Here is a 19055-nt window from a genome sequence, read left to right as displayed (position 1 = left end):
GTGCGCAAGTAGCAGCATTACTGCATTTACTAGGCAATCTTGTATTTTAATAACCGTTTCAATTTTGTGTCGAATTGTTTGTGCTCTCTGTAGATTAGTTCAGACGTTCTTTGCACAACAGTTTTTACCATGGATAGGGACTGCAACTGCTGTGTTTGGATGCGGGCTGAGTTGGCATCCCTTCGCTCCCAGCTTCAGGCAGTGTTGGCTTCGGTCACACAGCTTGAGGCTGTTGCCAATGGGCATCACTGTGGGTGTCCGGATGGGGTTTGTCAGGGATGGCAAGCTCGTCCCACGCATCCCCTGGTCGGACTACGACTGTGGCTGCCCGGGATACTGCCCACATTAAGGCTGATCCCTCACCTGTGGTACAGTGGGAGGTCATCTCGAGGTGTGGCAGGGGGCGAAAGACATTCCGGAGGGCTGAACGGAAGGCCTCTCCAGTTTGTCTGAAGAACCGGTTTCAGGCTCTGTCCCAGGCTGATACTGATCTTCGGCCGGACATGGCTGCTTGTCCTGTTCCAGAGGTTTCCCCTCAGTCTGCAAGATCCGGGCGGTCGCAGAGGGTGGGCTTACTGGTAGTTGGGAGCTCCAACGTCAGGCGCATAATGGGGCCCCTTAGGGATATGGCAGCAAGAAAGGGGAAGAAAACCAATGTGCACTCCGTGTGCATAGCGAGGAGGAGTCATTCCAGATGTGGAAAGGGTCCTTCCAGATGCCATGAAGGGTACAGGGTGCACCCATCTGCAGGTGGTCGCTCATGTCGGCACCAATGATGTGTGTCGCTAGGATTGGAGGAAATCCTCTCTGGCTTCCAGCAGCTATCTGATTTGGTGAAGACTGCCAGTCTCGCTAGCGGGATGAAAGTAGAGCTCACCATCTACAGCATCGTCGACAGGACTGACTGTGGACCTTTGGTACAGAACCGAGTGGAGGGTCTGAATCAGAGACTGAGACGGTTCTGCGACCGTGTGGGCTGCAGATTCCTCGACTTGCGCCATAGGGTGGTGGGATTTCGGGTTCCGCAGGATAGGTCAGGAGTCCACTACACGCAACAAGCAGCTACACGGGTAGCAGGTGTTATGTGGCGTGGACTGGGCGGTTTTTTAGGTTAGATGGCCTCAGGCAAGTACAGAAAGGGCAACAGCCTCAAAGGGTGAGATGCAAAGTCAGGACATGCGGGGGCCAAGCAGCAATCGGTATTGTAATTGTAAACTGTCGAAGCTGCATTGGTAAAGTACCGGAACTTCAAGCGCTGACAGAAAGCACCAAAGCTGAAATAGTTATAGGTACAGAGAGCTGGTTGAAGCCAGAGATAAATTCTGCCGAAATTTTTACAAAGGCACAGACGGTGTTTAGAAAGGATAGATTGCATGCAACTGGTGGTGGCGTGTTTGTCGCTGTTAGTAGTAGTTTATCCTGTAGTGAAGTAGAAGTGGATAGTTCCTGTGAATTATTACGGGTGGAGGTTACGCTCAACAACCGAGCTAGGTTAATAGTTGGCTCCTTTTACCGACCTCCCGACTCAGCAGCATTAGTGGCAGAACAACTGAGAGAAAATTTGGAATACATTTCACATAAATTTTCTCAGCATGTTATAGTCTTAGGTGGAGATTTCAATTTACCAGATATAGACTGGGACACTCAGATGTTTAGGACGGGTGGTAGGGACAGAGCATCGAGTGACATTATACTGAGTGCACTATCCGAAAATTACCTCGAGCAATTAAACAGAGAACCGACTCGTGGAGATAACATCTTGGACCTACTGATAACAAACAGACCCGAACTTTTCGACTCTGTAAGTATATATATATATATTTATATTTCGTATGGCTAATAGAATACAGCAGTCAGTAAGTAGTAACACAAACAACGTATAAAAACAATGAATGGTCAATGTTACAGGCAACAAACAATTATTAGATCTAAAAAAGGAAGTAAAACACAAAATACACAAAAATACATAGAAATTATAGTAATAGTATCTAGTAATAGGTTTCTCAGAAGGAGAAGAGTAGACCAGACTCATGGTTGTATGTCCAAGTCCCTCAGCCAGCCAGGAGCATCTCCCTCCAGGAGGTGCAGCTCCTGCATTGTGCCAGGGAATCTCCTCGTAGGGCAGTCCATTGCGATATGATGTAGAGTTTGTGGATTCCCACAGTCGCAGTTGGGTGAGTCAGTCTGTCCCCATTTGTGCTTCCAGTAATTACATCTACCATAGCCTGTTCGGATACGATTTAAAGTTGTCCAAGTTTTTCTGGGAAGACCGAAGCCCTCGGGCCGTACGGTTGGGTCCGAGACTAAGTTAAGGTGATCAGGGTTAGACATATCCCATTCCCGACGCCAGGCTTCGTCGATATCATAATTGTCCTCGATCAGCTGTTGCCCTAATCTCCATGATGGCTTACGGGACTTGAGCCTGTGGCTGGGATTCTTGCAGTCTTCGTGTAAGGGTAGGTCACGGTTGTTAGCGCACTTTTGCCATTCCCTTTTCAGTGCAGATCTTCGCCTTAGATGAGGTGGGGCTATGTTAGCCAGTACCGGGAGCCATTGATGGAGCGTCGGTTTAATAGTGCCTGAGATGAGCCTCATGGTGTCGATTAGCTGTGTGTCCACCGTTGCTGTATGAGTGCTGTTTAGCCAGACCGGAGCGCAGTATTCAGCCACCGAATGTACTAGTGCAAGAGCAGATGTTCTGAGAACTGTGGCGCTTGCTCCCCAGCTACTTCCAGTGAGTTTGTGTAGGACATTATGTCTGGTTTTGGTTTTTGCTGCGCATTTGTATAAGTGCTCCTTGTACGTCAGAGATCGGTCCAATGTAATTCCCAGATACTTTGGGAGGGGATTGTAGTTAAGCAGCTGGCCTCTGAACTCTACGTGGGGTGCATAGTTTGCCTGTCTGTTGTTGGGGTGGAAGCAGGAGACTTGGGTTTTAGAAGTATTAGGTCTGAGCCTCCATGTTTCGAAATATTCATCCATTTTGATAAGGTCTTCCTCAATGATTCTTTCGGAATTGTGGAAGTCTTGATGTTGATATGTGAGAGAAATATCGTCTGCATAGATAAACTTCTTAGAAGATGTCTCTGGTAGGTCTGATGTATATATATTAAAAAGTAATGGAGCTAGCACGGATCCTTGGGGCAGGCCATCATTTAACCTATATTTCTTGCTTATCTCTCCATCCAGGTGTACTTCAAAAAATCTGTTTGAAAGTATATTGTTGATTAGGGTAGCCGTTTTCTTGCAAGGAATAATGCGTTGGAGTTTAAGAATCATTGCCTCCCTCCACACTGTATCATATGCTGACGATAGATCTAGGAACACGGCGACTGTCTTTTTCTTCCTTTGAAATCCACTCTCAATATGTGTGGTAAGAGATAATACTTGCTCACAGCAGCTCCGACCGGGTCTAAATCCGGCTTGTTCAATAGGAATGAAATTCTCAGCAATGGGTTTTATTCTGTTGAGAATAAGTCTCGCCAATAGTTTTTAGCATACACTTAGAAGAGCTATAGGTCTATAGTCCTCTGGGAGCTTTCCATCTTTGCCAGGCTTAAGAATGGCGACGATCTTGGTTTGTTTAAATAGTGGTGGTAGTGTTTCCGATCGTTGGATGTCATTGTAAAACCGAGTTAGCCACAGTAGAGCTCGAGGTCCTAGGTGCCGTAAGAACTCGGGGTAGACCTCATCTAAACCAGCCGTTTTACCCATTTTCATTTCTTTCAGTGCTTCTGTGATCTCTAGGATGGTAAAGGTTGTTGAGAAATTGTTGTCGGGTGTGGATTGTCGGAGCTTGGTCCTCAGTTCTTTCTTTACTTTCATAGTCTTATCCTTGTTGCTGCGTGGTGTTTTTTCGTAAGGTTAACTATTCTGTTTGGTACCTCTTTGGGGTGTATGTTGCCACCCATACAGGTTTTAATGGAGCTTTCACCTAGGTTTTTAAGAAGGCACCAGGCTTTCTTGCTGGAGTGCTTGAAGTCCATATTTTTCATGAGAGTGTGCCACTTTTCTCGTCTTGCTGAGTCCAGGCATTGGAGAAGCTCGTCCGCAATTTCAGGATCGTTGTTTTGCGAATATGCATTATATAGGTCTATGCATTCTTGGCTCCAGCCGGGAATATAAGTTTTCCTGTAGCCTCTGGGAATGTGTTTTTTGGCAATTGCTAGGAGTACTCCCACAAAGCGGTTGTAGTTCTTCGATGCGGGTGGGATCCATTGGATGTTGTGGTCCATTTCGGCGGTAAAGGCTTCCCAGTTGGCTTTGCCAAAATTCCATCGAGGTTTAGGTGTAGATCTCACTATTGGAATCTGTATACCGACATGTAGCAGGACGGGCCTGTGCTGGCTACGAGGAAAATCAGGCAAGATCTGTTTATTGCAGCGTAATGATAGCTTTTTGGCGTCTCTGGAAACAAAGCACAGATCGGGGTTGTAGTCTCTTTTCCATCTAGCCGAGTCGAAAGTCCCTTTATCCTTTAGATCATGGATCAAGAAGACGTCTTCTATGTCCGCCCATTTCATTACTCCCTCCCCATCCGCATTGGTGTTGTTATATCCCCACTGGGTACTGTGGCTGTTGAAATCGCCCATTATCACTGTAGGATGTTGTATGTTGGAAATAGCACAGTCATTCCATGACTGAGTTGGGGGTTTGTAGAGGTTGATGACTTCAATATCAGCAATTTTTGTTCTTATGACGTAGGCGCTTGTGTCAGTGTGTGTGTTTATATCGTGGACCTGGTCAGTGTTGTTTTTAAAGTAGGTGGCAGTACCATAGTTAGCGTGGTAAGTTGCTGCAGCAGGGGAATAGCCTGGAAGTTTGCATCTATTTTTCAACTGCTTTTCGTCGGCGCAATGTGTTTTCTGCAGCAAGCTAGCACCCACTGAATGGTTGTCCAGGACTTTAATTAGGTAGTCAGATTTAGCTCTACTCATTCCTTCTACGTTGAGTTGTAGGATTTTAAGGACATCTCCAATGTCCTTGGTCAACGGGTTCTGAGAGGAACCGTTGTTTCGGGTATTCGCGTTCATGTCTGTGCTGATTCTGTAAAGCTGGGAAATCCTCACAGGTCCAGCAGCCAGATTTGTAGACTATTTAGCCGTGACAAAAAATCACGTTGCCCAGGGTGCACCACGGGGAGGCTAGTCTACATTGCACCCCGACTCTGTAAGTGCAGAACAGGGAATCAGTGATCATAAGGCCGTTGCAGCATCCCTGAATATGGAAGTTAATAGGAATATAAAAAAAGGGAGGAAGGTTTATCTGTTTCGCAAGAGTAATAGAAGGCAGATTTCAGACTACCTAACAGATCAAAACGAAAATTTCTCTTCCGACACTGACAATGTTGAGTGTTTATGGAAAAAGTTCAACGCAGTCGTAAAATGCGTTTTAGACAGGTACGCGCCGAGTAAAACTGTGAGGGACGGGAAAAACCCACAGTGGTTCAACAACAAAGTTAGGAAAATACTGCGAAAGCAAAGAGAGCTTCACACCAAGAGTAAACGCAGCCAAAACCTCTCAGACAAACAGAAGCTAAACGATGTCAAAGTTGGCGTAAGGAGGGCTATGCGTGAAGCGTTCAGTGAATTCGAAAGTAAAATTCTATGTACCGACTTGACAGAAAATCCTAGGAAGTTCTAGTCTTATGTTAAATCGGTAAGTGGCTCGAAACAGCATTTCCAGACACTCCGGGATGATGATGCCATTGAAACAGAGGATGACACGCGTAAAGCTGAAATACTAAACACCTTTTTCCAAAGCTGTTTCACAGAGGAAGACTGCACTGCAGTTCCTTCTCTAAATCCTCGCACAAACGAAAAAATGGCTCACATCGAAATAAGTGTCCATGGAATAGACAAGCAACTGGAATCACTCAACAGAGGAAAGTCCACTGGACCTGACTGGATACCAATTCGATTCTACACAGAGTACGCGCAAGAACTTGTCCCCCTTCTAACAGCCGTGTATCGCAAGTCTCTAGAAGAACGGAAGGTTCCAAGTGATTGGAAAAGAGCACAGGTAGTCCCAGTCTTCAAGAAGGGTCGTCGAGCAGATGCGCAAAACTATAGGCCTATATCTCTGACGTCGATCTGTTGTAGAATTTTAGAACAAGGTTTTTGCTCGCGTATCATGTCGGTTTTGGAAACCCAGAATCTACTCTGTAGGAATCAACATGGATTCCGGAAACAGCGATCGTGTGAGACCCAACTCGCTTTATTTGTTCATGAGACCCAGAAAACATTAGATAAAGGCTCCCAGGTAGATGCTGTTTTCCTTGACTTCCGGAAGGCGTTCGATACAGTTCCGCACTGTCGCCTGATAAACAAAGTAAGAGCCTACGGAATATCAGACCAGCTGTGTCACTGGATTGAAGAGTTTTTAGCAGACAGAACACAGCATGTTGTTATCAATGGAGAGACGTCTACAGACGTTAAAGTAACCTCTGGCGTGCCACAGGGGAGTGTTATGGGACCATTGCTTTTCACAATAAATATAAATGACCTAGTAGATAGTGTCGGAAGTTCCATGCGGCTTTTCGCGGATGATGCTGTAGTATACAGAGAAGTTGCAGCAGTAGAAAATTGTAGCGAAATGCAGGAAGATCTGCAGCGGAAAGGCACTTGGTGCAGGGAGTGGCAACTGACCCTTAACAAGCCGGCCGAAGTGGCCGTGCGGTTAAAGGCGCTGCAGTCTGGAACCGCAAGACCGCTACGGTCGCAGGTTCGAATCCTGTCTCGGGCATGGATGTTTGTGATGTCCTTAGGTTAGTAAGGTCTAACTAGTTCTAAGTTCTAGGGGACTAATGACCTCAGCAGTTGAGTCCCATAGTGCTCAGAGCCATTTTTTGACCCTTAACATAGACAAATGTAATGTATTGCGAATATATAGAAAGAAGGATCCTTTATTGTATGATTATATGATAGCGGAACAAACCCTGGTAGCAGTTACTTCTGTAAAATATCTGGAAGTATGCGTGCGGAACGATTTGAAGTGGAATGATCATATAAAATTAATTGTTGGTAAGGCGGGTACCAGGTTGAGATTCATTGGGAGATTCCTTAGAAAATGTAGTTCATAAACAAAGGAGGTGGCTTACAAAACACTCGTTTGACCTATACTTGAGTATTGCTCATCAGTGTGGGATCCGTAGCATGTCGGGTTGACGGAGGAGATAGAGATGATCCAAAGAAGAGCGGCGCGTTTCGTCGCAGGGTTATTTGGTAACCGTGATGGCGTTACGGAGATGTTTAGCAGACTCAAGTGGCAGACTCTGCAAGAGAGGCGCTCTGCATCGCGGTGTAGCTTCCTCGCCAGGTTTCGAGAGGGTGCGTTTCTGGATGAGGTATCGAATACATTGCCTCCCCCTACTTATGCCTCTCAAGGAGATCACGAATGTAAAATTAGAGAGATTCGAGCGCGCACGGAGACTTTCAGACAGTCGTTCTTCCCGCGAACCATATGCAACTGGAACAGAAAAGGGAGGTAATGACAGTGGCACGTAAAGTGCCCTCCGTCACACACCGTTGGGTGGCTTGCGGAGTACAAATGTAGATGTAGATGTAGAAATACCTTTGGTATCTCTCATACACGACCCGTGGAAGCTCTCCCAACACACTGATTTGCAGCATCTCACAATAGCTTGACAGTAGTTAGGGCTGTCAACTAACTCATACCATGTTTGGAACAGCATTGACAGTGGGGTTGGACTGTGGTTGGTGCAATGTTTTACAGGACAATAAACAAATAACTTTAAACTAAGCTTGCTGATTATCTTTTAATCTGTTGAGCTAAAATATTATTAATTTTTTTAAGAACTGAAGCAGTTAGTGCACAAAACATGATTTTTATGAAGGCAACACATTAACCTATGGCAAAAATTATTTTTAATTTTGAAGTCTGTAGTCGCTAACGAATCCGAAAACAGCGTTAACTTAAGGTAAATGTAGATAATATATTTAATAATTTATACGCACAACAATGGTAACTCCCTAAATTCTCAAAAACATACCGGGTGCATAAAAAAATGTATACAAACTTTGAAGCATCATAGAAAATTTATTTCCCATTCTACAACGTTAAATTTCTGGAAATGGAAAGCTTAAAGTCCAATTGGAAAAATAAATGTACTTTGCAAATGTGATTAATGTTCAAACTGGTGGCCTTCAGCATCAATACATTTCTGAGTACGAGTCACCAATGATTCCGTACATCGTACCAAAGTGTCCAATGAGATTTCTGCGCACACTGCCTGAATCTCATTCCAAAGTGTGTCCAGGTTATGTGGTTTACGTTTGTACACCTCATCTTTTACTGTGCCCCATAAGAAGAAATCCATCAGCTTGAGGTCTGGAGAGCATGCAGGAAACTCGATTGGTCCCCTGCGTCCTATCCACTGGCCTGGCACATTGTGATCTGGGATGCTCGTATGTCCCTATGATAGTGCTGCGGGGCGCCATCTTGTTGGAAACAAAACTCATAATTACCGTACAATGCACGAATGGCAGGGAATATGGAGTCAGAAAGCATTGTTAGCTACGTTTCTCCAGTAACAGTACCTTCAAAGTGGAAAGGCCCAATGAGTTCCTTTGCAGACAAACCACACCACACATTTACACCAGGAAAATTCAGAGCCTTTTCAACTGTAATGTGAGGATTATCTTCAGCCCAGTACACACAATTGTACCTAATGACAGTTCCATTGAGTTTGAATTGGGCTTCATCCGACCAAATTATGCTACCCATAAATCCCGGTTCATGTCTCACCATCTCCTGAACCCATTCACAAAATTCTAACCTTCGATCTGGATCGTCGTCACTTAGCTGTTGCACCAGCCTTGGAATGTACACACGAAACTTGCCTTTCATCAGAATGTGTAGCACACTACTAGCACTTAACATTACTCTCACGTGCTGCTTGCCTTGAAGATCTTTGAGGCGAATGCTGAAACAGTTCCAAGACCACAGTTGTGGAATCATCACTTGTATCTGTACAAGGTCGCCCTGATAGACCTTTATGCACATCACACACTGTTCCATGAATTTCTAATTTGTCTCGTAGACGTGTAATTGTTAACCTTGAAGGTGGTTCTGTTCCATACTCACTTCTCCACTGTCTTCGAACTGCAGCTACATTCTCAAACTTCCAGTACCACTTAATTATCTGCTTCCGCAGTTGAAAGCTCAAACGCACGTCCGCCATGTTGCAGTTACTTCCTTGCCACTGCTGCCACCTGTTGAAGAAACATAACATTACTTCTCACAGATATTTAACCTTGTAGAACGGGAAATAAATTGTCTATAACAGTTCAAAGTGTGTATACATTCTTTGATGCACCCTGTATGTTTATTCACTTTGATACATATTGTAATTCGAGGTAAATTATTTTTTGATAGTAACAGTGAATCACAACCGTTGATTTGCTAAGAAATAAATTATCTTGTAACTTATGAAAATTTTCAAAGATACATTTTTGAAAACATTTGAAAATTTTCAAAAATAAACTTGTATCTCATGTAATTGTACAATGAAATTTGGGAATGATTGTTTTCGAATGGGGATAGGACTACTACTGTCAAAAATTTCTAAAAGAGCACAGTTTAAGCTTAGATGTACAATTGACGAAAATAGTTTGAGTTTATCGTGGTACTCGCTAATGTTGGAAATTTCGCACTATATCAGGATACAAACGAATACTGACACAAGCAGTGAAAGGTGATGCAAAAGCGAAGCAAACAGCAAAAGATTAGAATCTAGAATTCGAATCGGCACGGAAATATGGCACACAGGTTTTCACACAAAATAAAATACGGACGTTGCCTTTTACAAGTAAATAAACGAGCGAATTGCACGAATTTTTTACTTAGCTGATTCTGTGACAACTTCTACAAAAGCATGCAGAAAATTAATACTGCAGCGTCAGTTTATCTCAGTCAAAACTGCGAAAATTGTGCAGTATCAACAAAGCACATCTTCTGCTTGGAGCAGCTATCAACAGACAGGGTGGATTTCCAACAATTAAAACTTGCAGAGGTCTTACTTTTCCATTCACAAACGTACCGCTGTCGGTAAGTGCAGTGGTCTGATGAAAGATAATTATATTTTATTTTGAAATACTGGAATTTCTTCAGATTATTTTCTTCATATAGTTGGTCTAGAAGAAGGGCGTCGTATTCCGTCGCGGGATTCTGTAAGATATCGATAGGAAGAATGTGATTTGAAACCCTAAAATACTGGTCACAATTGCTCCAGCAAACGAAATGGACTCCTCTTTTTCTAATGCAAGAGCGAAACTTTACACGTAATGATTTTATTGATGTTCGTTTCTTGCGCCTTATCCATAATTAAAAATCCACGTCAAATATTAGACACATTCTTTTTAAAAACAGGTGAAAGCTGTTCGAGACATTCGAGTTCACATTTGCCTTTGGTCAAATGCGATATCCATCTTGCACAAAGGTTTATCATAATAAATTCTTGGGGTAAAATAAACTGTATTTTTCCAACTGAAATCCTTATGTCATCCACTACTTCACACTCGATCATCCAGTACTACAACGTGCACTGTTCGGATGTTTACATTTATAGTTGCCATTTTGGAACGAGCTTCAGCTGAATCATCTTAGGAAGTATATCCACATTTGAATGAAGTTGCTGTGTTGTTAACTAGTGAAAATGTTGGAGCAGGCTCCATATAAACCTGCACCAAGTTTTGGGTGAATTTCAACAGGCAATGGGTCACAAGAGTTCAAGTTCGTGCATCAAGTTGAACGTCATAATTTTCTGAAATGTTGAGTTAATTATGGCGATTCTCAGTTAAATGCAAAATGTGAATTGTGAGTTAACAGAAATTTCTGTTAATTAGTCAACTGCACCAGAGAGACAGTGTAAGGTTGTGATTTCTAACTCTATGACTGAACACAGCTGTGGTAGCTGTAATGACATTGTTTAATATTGCAGTTTTCTCATAGAAATACACGCTTTTACACAGTTTACAATGTGACAATGTTAAGACAGTTGTCAAAATGACGCATCTCGACCTCTGAAAGTGAACTAAACCTAAACACAACAGTATTAAATTGTAATTCTCAGAAAGTTAAATGATCCTAAACACAACAATATTAAATTCTAGCTAAAAGTTTCTTTACGAAATTATTCTTACGATTACGTTATGATGTTGGCCAGCACTACGATAAATCATCCGATTTCGGTAAAAAGTTGAGTACTGTTTTCAGGATGACAATCAAGTCGAAAAAGGATTTTTAGTTTTGTTACGAGTCGAGCAAAAGATTACCCCAGGTCACTCGAGTTTACAATGGATGCAAGCTGGTGGACTACGCTACTGGCCATTAAAATTGCTACACCACGAAGATGATGTGCTACAGACGCGAAACTTAACCAACAGGAAGAAGATGCTCTGATATGCAAATGATTAGCTTTTCAGAGCATTCACACAAGGTTGGCACCGGTAGCGACACCTATAACGTGCTGACATGAGGAAAGTTTCCAGCCGATTTCTCATACACAAACAGCAGTTGACCGGCGTTGCCTGGTGAAACGTTGTTGTGATGCCTCTTGTAAGGAGGAGAAATGCCTACCATCACATTTCCGACTTTGATAAAGGTCGGATTGTAGCCTATCGCGATTGCGGTTTATCGTATCGAGACATTGCTGCTCGCGTTGGTCGAGATCCAGTGACTGTTAGCAGAACATGGAATCGGTGGGTTCAGGAGGGTAATACGGAACGCCGTGCTGGATCCCAACGGCGTCGTATCACTAGCAGTCGTGATAACAGGTATCCGCATGGCTGTAACGGATCGTGCAGCCACGTCTCTATCCCTGAGTAAACAGATGGGGACGTTAGCAAGATAACAGCCATCTGCACGAACAGTTCGACGACGTTTGCAGCAGCATGGACTATCAGCTCCAAGACCATGGCTGCGGTTACCCTTGACGCTGCATCGCAGACAGAAGCGCCTTCGATGGTGTACTCAACGACGAACCTGGGTGCACGAATGGCGAAACGTCATTTTTTCGGATGAATCAAGGTTCTGTTTACAGCATGATGATGGTCGCATCGCGGTGAACGCACATTGGAAGCGTGTATTCGTCATCGCCATACTGGCGTATCACCCGGCGTGATGGTATGGGGTGCCATTGGTTACACGTCTCGGTCACCTCTTGTTCACACTGACAGCACTTTGAACAGTGGACGTTACATTTCAGAAGTGTTACGACCCGTGGCTCTACCCTTCATTCGATCCCTGTGAAACCCTGCATTTCAGCAGGATAATGCATGACCGCATGTTGCAGGTCCTCTACGGGCCTTTCTGGATACAGAAAATGTTCGACGGCTGCCCTGGCCAGCGTATTCTCCAGATCTCTCACCAACTGAAAAGGTCTGGTCAATGGTGGCCGAGCAACTGGCTCGTCACAATAGGCTAGTCACTACCCTTGGTGAACAGTGGTATCGTGTTGAAGCTGCATGGGCAGCTGTACCTGTACACGCCATCCAAGCTCTGTTTGACTCAATGCTCAGGCATATCAAGGCCGTTATTACGGCCAGAGGTGGTTGTTCTGGGTACTGATTTCTCAGGATCTATGCACCCAAATTGCATGAAAATGTAATCACATGTCAGTTCTAGTATAATGTATTTGTCCAATGAATACCCGTTTATCATCTGCATTTCTTCTTGGTATAGCAATTTTAATGGCCAGTAGTGAAACACGGTTACGCCTCTGCACACGGCATTTACCTTAGCTGCGATAAGTTGTCATCTGCATGGCTGCTCTTGCCCACTGAAATTCCTGTAAAATCTAACTAATGCTTTTGCTGAATTTTCCAGCATAAACTCTCCCTATGTTTCCCGATATGCGAGAAAATATGAACTCGTCCCTAGTCTCAGACTATGGTGATATACATACGCATGGCTGGAGCAGCATGCATATTGTAATGCCCTCTCAGTACTCGCAAGAACAATTAACTAACTGGATGGTTCGATTCTCCACAGTTGGAGCTCAACGACGCTACAGCTACTTTCTAGCTGGAGGTCAGCCGCTGTGAATGCAGTGTTCACACAAATTTCTCCTCTGCGTCGTGCAGAGCGTTATGTGCCCCGTTCTGCACTTGACGCCAGTTCAGAGAAGAGTCCCTGACAATTTAGCTCTCGTCCTTCTCATAGCCGAACTCTCTCCCCACCTGGGTTCTTTCGTTCTCCACGTCACGGCTTTTTTCTACCAACAGGAGCGTTCCACTTATTTTGTGGAAACTCTCTCTACCAATTCTAAGGATCCTACCATTAAACTGCATCGAAATCTCGTCACCCAGCGCCTTCCCGGTGCGTTTACGCCAATCGGGCGTTTTGTGCTTGCTCTAGACGCCTTAAAAGTTAGATGTGTCTATCATGTGTGTACCACTTGCAGTTCACATGATCGAATGCGTCACTGGTTTTGTTCGTATCCATTTGGAATGCCAGTATGCACTTTTCTAAAGCTTATTTCTGTCCTACTTCTGGTGGCCCATGGCTCCCCCTGCAGTATGTCAGCTGTCCGGTCGTTGACCCGCTGCTGGACGTGCCCCCTTAAGAGCTTTCTGTAGTGCCTCCTGGGGTGCTGCCTTTGCATCTGCCCATGCTGGCTTCCACACAAAATGTTTCCTCTCGCGGCTTGTTTCACCTTCTGCTCATTGACATGCATATAGGAGTGGTGTGTTAATACCGTCGATTGAGTGTCATCCGTTTTGCATTGCATACTTATAGGCAAATCTGCTCATTACCATCGAAGTAAGTAAAGTGTCATATTCACCTTCCCTTTACAATGTATAAAACTCTTATGTAAGGTGCGAAATTGACCTTCATTTATTGTGACACCTTACATATCCTCCTCCTTCCATGTTCAGTTTTGTCGTGGGTCAATCAATGGTTGAAAAATTGATCGAAGTCAGTGCAAAATTGTTTGCAACTGCTGACTGTAGCAATTGACCTATTTACTGACCAACTTCCTATTTTTAATCTTTTGTATACCTTAGACAGTGGTTCAATCTAGTCTCCTTATCGTTCCATTTCACAGTGTACTAGATTTCATGTCTATGGATGTGAGGTTGTAAGTTATGTTCTTTTTCCATTCAAAATTTAACATTCTTTCTAATTTTCTGTTCTTTATACAATTCTATTTAACTTATCTAAGCTTCATTTCTTTCAATATAGTTATCTACATTTTAATTTCAATTTAAATACAAACAATTGGAGCTTATCTTTAAATTTGTATTATCTCTAAAAATTTCATTTTTGAGACTGATCTGTTTTTTGATTACTTAATGTATGTTAAATGATGATGGATATGTAATGAAGTTGAGGGAACTGTCATTATCCTCTCCTATTTCAATATCTCCAGCTTTCATATCAGTCATAATTCTAGAAAGTTTCATTTCTTATAATAAAGCTGTATGAGTTATTTTAAACTAAAAAAAAAGATTCCCTTGACTTTACAGGCATAATCCTATTCATGAACATGTTTATATTCCTCAAAATCTTAAATCTCTGCATTATAACTTTACAAAAATTTTCAAATTCGACTTCTACAAACATATTAAATTTCTAACCCTATTAATTACTTTACAAAACTTAAACAGACATCATGGAAACCCAAACCTATTTATATTTATCTATCCTCTCTTTTTGAAAAACCTATCACACACTAGAATCTTAACCTTTCCAAAAAATGTTAACTTTAGGTTTTCTTAGTTAAAACACGTTGAAAAATATGAAATACTAGGCAATATTACACTCATCGCCAACAAGGATCTATTGCTAACACCTAAATGTCTTCAAATGCACATATTTTTAAACACAATTGTAAAAATTTTATTCATTTCCCTTTGTTCGGATACTAGTCTGTCACAGACAGTTCTATCTCCTACCTCTTTAACATGGCACATTGATATCGACACTTTGGTTTTCGTGTGTTTCGATGTGCCTCCGTCGAGCATGGGAAGACGATGGGCCGTGGGCCTCGTCGCGTCTCTGCTGAGCATAGAATGACGGTCGTCATGTGCCCCGCTGCATCTCCGCTGAGCAAGAAAGGTTACTGAAGGCTTGAGCGTGTCGTGAGTGCGTGATTGCCTTTGTTCCATTTCGCATGTGTCTATAGCGACGTTGTATTGGAGAACTATTCATTGGCAGCATAGACTTTTCTTCTTCATTTGACGAATCTTTATGTCGGTTCATCAATGGTCTATTCATCTCCAGGTTTTCATATGAGTAGTCATTTCCCATCTCTCGGTATGATATCTGAAGGTGTTGCAACTTACCATAAGTAATATCAGTTTTTTCTACTGCTAGAACAGTTAAATACAATGAATGTATGGGAAGGGATTTGAAAAGGTTTCTTGATCTCTTCTGGTCCAGGCTCTTCTTCCTTACATATCTTCTGCGTTGCATCTTCTGTTCTTGGCGCATCTTGCTGTCTTCTCACTTGTGTCTTCGTTCTTCTCTGGACCAGGAATTGGGATTGAAGACCTACTGAACCTCGTTATCGTTTAATCCGTTCTTATGGCGTCTTAGTTTTCTCTCTCCGTCCCATGAGTATTCAGGGGTTGTTTCGCAGTTGTTGCATCCCGTATGTTCTGATAACCGTTTTAGCGAGTCTGCAAGCTGCGTAACAGAAACGCGTCTCTTCTTCTTCCTGTGGTGAATTTAAACACTCACTCTTCCTCGCTGTACCATGTCCGCCACCGTTCCGGTTCGGTGGACATCCCTCATCTCTCCATATGCTGCTTTGAACAGTTCGCGATAGAAGTGTCAAGTATCTAACACTTTCGCAAAACCATTGTTATGAAGCTTGTATGTGGCTTACATATGATGAGTCAAGCTCACTTCATGCTACTTGTTGATTGTATCCAGGATCTGTTGTAACTTTCCAAACTTTTCCACAGAGGTGTTATCCTCTAGGAACGTTGCTTTCACGAGGGCCTCTTCTTTCGTCATCTCGTGAGGTGACGTACCAGGCACTCACGCAGTGTCCCTTCCTCTCACGCGTAACCACTCCTCTCAGTCCTGTCGTTTATCTGGCCGCTATGATGCTGCATCTTGTCTGTTAACTTCATATCTAATGCAATGATTGTTTCCGACTACATTTTCTTATTTTATTTACATCCGCACCTATTCTCTTTTTCCTCTGATATCAATATTTATTTTATTATAACCCTTACTTCCTTAAGTTATGTTACAAACTTTACGAACATTTTTTATAACTTAACAAAAAGTATCATTAATTCTATCCAAAAACTGTTTTCCTTATCACTATTTTTAGTTATTTATCTTTTTTTCTCCCCATTTTTTAAAATTCTCCCTTAAGATAAAGGTCATGGTTCCCTCATCTTCATCACAATGGATAGTAATATTGTTGATGGTGATGACAGCTATAAGTTAGTGAATTTTTCCCATTACTGCTTATTATTTTTCTAACTACAAGTATATTATGTTATTTTGAAAACTTTGCACCTTGACTCCGACTCCAGCGTCTTTTTCTCAGCAATCTCTTCTCTTTGGCGTTGGCTATAACAGAACTTGAAAACAAGGTTTATCTTCTTTCTCTATTCTTCCCTTTTCAAAAATTTTCTCTATTTTTCTATTGCGTTGATTTAAAGTTTAAAAATTACTTTTCTCAGCTGTACTTATCCCTTTCTCCTTTTTCTCCATAGTAAATTTTTATATTCCTTTCTTCCCTCATCATACTCTTCTTTATTGAAATCTTTTCTGTGTTAATCTTATTTCCTACTGTGTACCTATTTCCACGAAATAACATGTTTCTTGCTTAGCTTAATAATTCAATTCTCTTTTCTAATTATTACTTCCTAACGACTTCTTATATTTATTTCCCCCAAATCTTTATTTCAATATCAGTTTATGGTACCTTCCACAAATCATATATGCTTTACATATTCCCCAAACTATCTCCTCAATTATTTGTTCACCGTCCTTGACAGAACAAATCAGAAATACCTATCTCCTTCTTACCTAATTATCTATTCCCTTCCTACTTCTTCACTTCCTTTCGTCTACAAAAATCAACTTTCTCCTCCTTTACACTATGTCTTTAAGAGAGAATCTACGTCAAACTATGCACATTCTGATCTCTGTCTTCCTCCCTACTTTCTACTCTTTTCCCAAAACACATTTCGTTTGCAGAAGAGATACTTTAGTTCTTACTTTCCTGTCATTTCTTCATCATTCTCCTTTCACCTTCCTACCAAATTAATTTTTATTTAGTTAACTGAGATAAGTACAAGTTAAAAGTTTTATTTGTGTGCATTTTATTATCTTTCTTTAATTTCTGGACATTTAATACAACTAAATTCGCGTGTGGAGCTACTCTTTTTTCTGTCTAGCCTTTACACAATTTCAAATGACTCACATGGTGCAAACCTATGGTACATTATCCTCTTGGCGTACCATTTCTCTCTCCATTTCGTATAACTGAACTACATCTTTTACAGTCGGGTCATCATCAGGTTTTGTACTACTGTCTATATTCACCGTTAATAACTCCTGTTCATCATCGGTCGATTCCCAGTCGATTGAATCCCAGCACGCTGGTGTTTGTATCCGATTACTCGCTAAACCTACTTCAGAATCTTGCTGATTAAAGCTCTTTACATGTTTAATTATATAATTAACTTCATTATTCAACTGAATCACTTGTGTCTGGTCTTCATACCGTTTATCTCGTCAATTCTGTCTTTCACCTGGGTTTGGTGGCCTCAGCTCGACTTCCAGTACTGGTTCATTTCGCGTGTTTTGTCCTGCTGAAGCTTGATTTTCCCAGCCTTTCTGCTTTCTGACCATTCCATTTCCACCTGAGTAACCTGGATTTTGTTGTTACAAACCTCTAAACCTTCCTGCCTCGTTTGCACGGGAATTATATGTCGGGTCATAGCTACCACCGTAGTTTATAGGACCAAATCCACTATTGTAATTCCACGTCCCACCAAAACCATAATTATTGTTCGTCCTGTGTTATGTTGTGGGTTTCCAAAACCAATGTTATTATTGTTACCCCATGATTGCTCAAATGGCTCTGAGCACTATGGGACTCAACTGCTGAGGTCATCAGTCCCCTAGAACTTATAACTAGTTAAACCTAACTAACCTAAGGACACCACAAACATCCATGCCCGAGGCAGGATTCGAACCTGCGACCGTAGCGGTCTTGCGGTTCCAGACTGCAGCGCCTTTAACCGCACGGCCACTCCGGCCGGCCCCATGATTGCCACTCCTCCCAAAACGATTACCTTTTCCTACGTTATCATTGCCATTGTAATTATTATTAAAGCCTGACCGCTTGCTGTAATTCCCTCTACCATTATTTTCTCGGACTGCACACTGTTTCTTCGCATCATCTTCACTAAAAATGAATTCAGGTTCTCTTAACATTCCTTTAATTGCTTGTATATTATCTCTTGTCCTACCAACCAATGACTGCTGATAACCTAACGGTAACTTCATTGTGCATGTACGTATCATTTCCCCATCACTGTATGGATTGTCTAAACACTGATTCTTTTTTGTTATTTCTTCGAAATATCTAACCGGTTTCCTTTGTCCTGAATTTTCGAATAACTCTTTCTGTAACAACTCATACTTTATTCTGTTTTGGTTTTCCTTGGACGAACATCGCTCCAAGAATGCAGATTTAAATTACTCGTATGATTGACAGTTTTTAGCTACTCTTTGCATGGTTTTCGCAACTGCGCCGTCCATATGCCCACAAATGAAGTCAAGGTTATGTCTTTGTAATTTTGGAATTTTCTGAGTGTCAAAAAGTGATCATTGTCAAATTTTTCTATTCCACCATAAAGCGTTTGTGTTTTCTCAACATTATCCGTTCTCTTCAACTGTGTCTTGTTTTCTCGTATTCGTTCTACCACAGTTGGGTCTTGGGACGACATATTTACGTCCCATCTTACATCGTATCTACGCAGTGGTGAGCAGTTATCTAAACCGTACCGTTTCTCGTGTATCGGACTGAAAGGTTCGTTTACATTCCCGTTACTGGT

The sequence above is a fragment of the Schistocerca piceifrons genome, chromosome X (genome assembly GCF_021461385.2).
Source record: "Schistocerca piceifrons isolate TAMUIC-IGC-003096 chromosome X, iqSchPice1.1, whole genome shotgun sequence".
NCBI lineage: Eukaryota > Metazoa > Arthropoda > Insecta > Orthoptera > Acrididae > Schistocerca > Schistocerca piceifrons.
Note: the sequence above shows the minus strand (reverse complement) of the source record.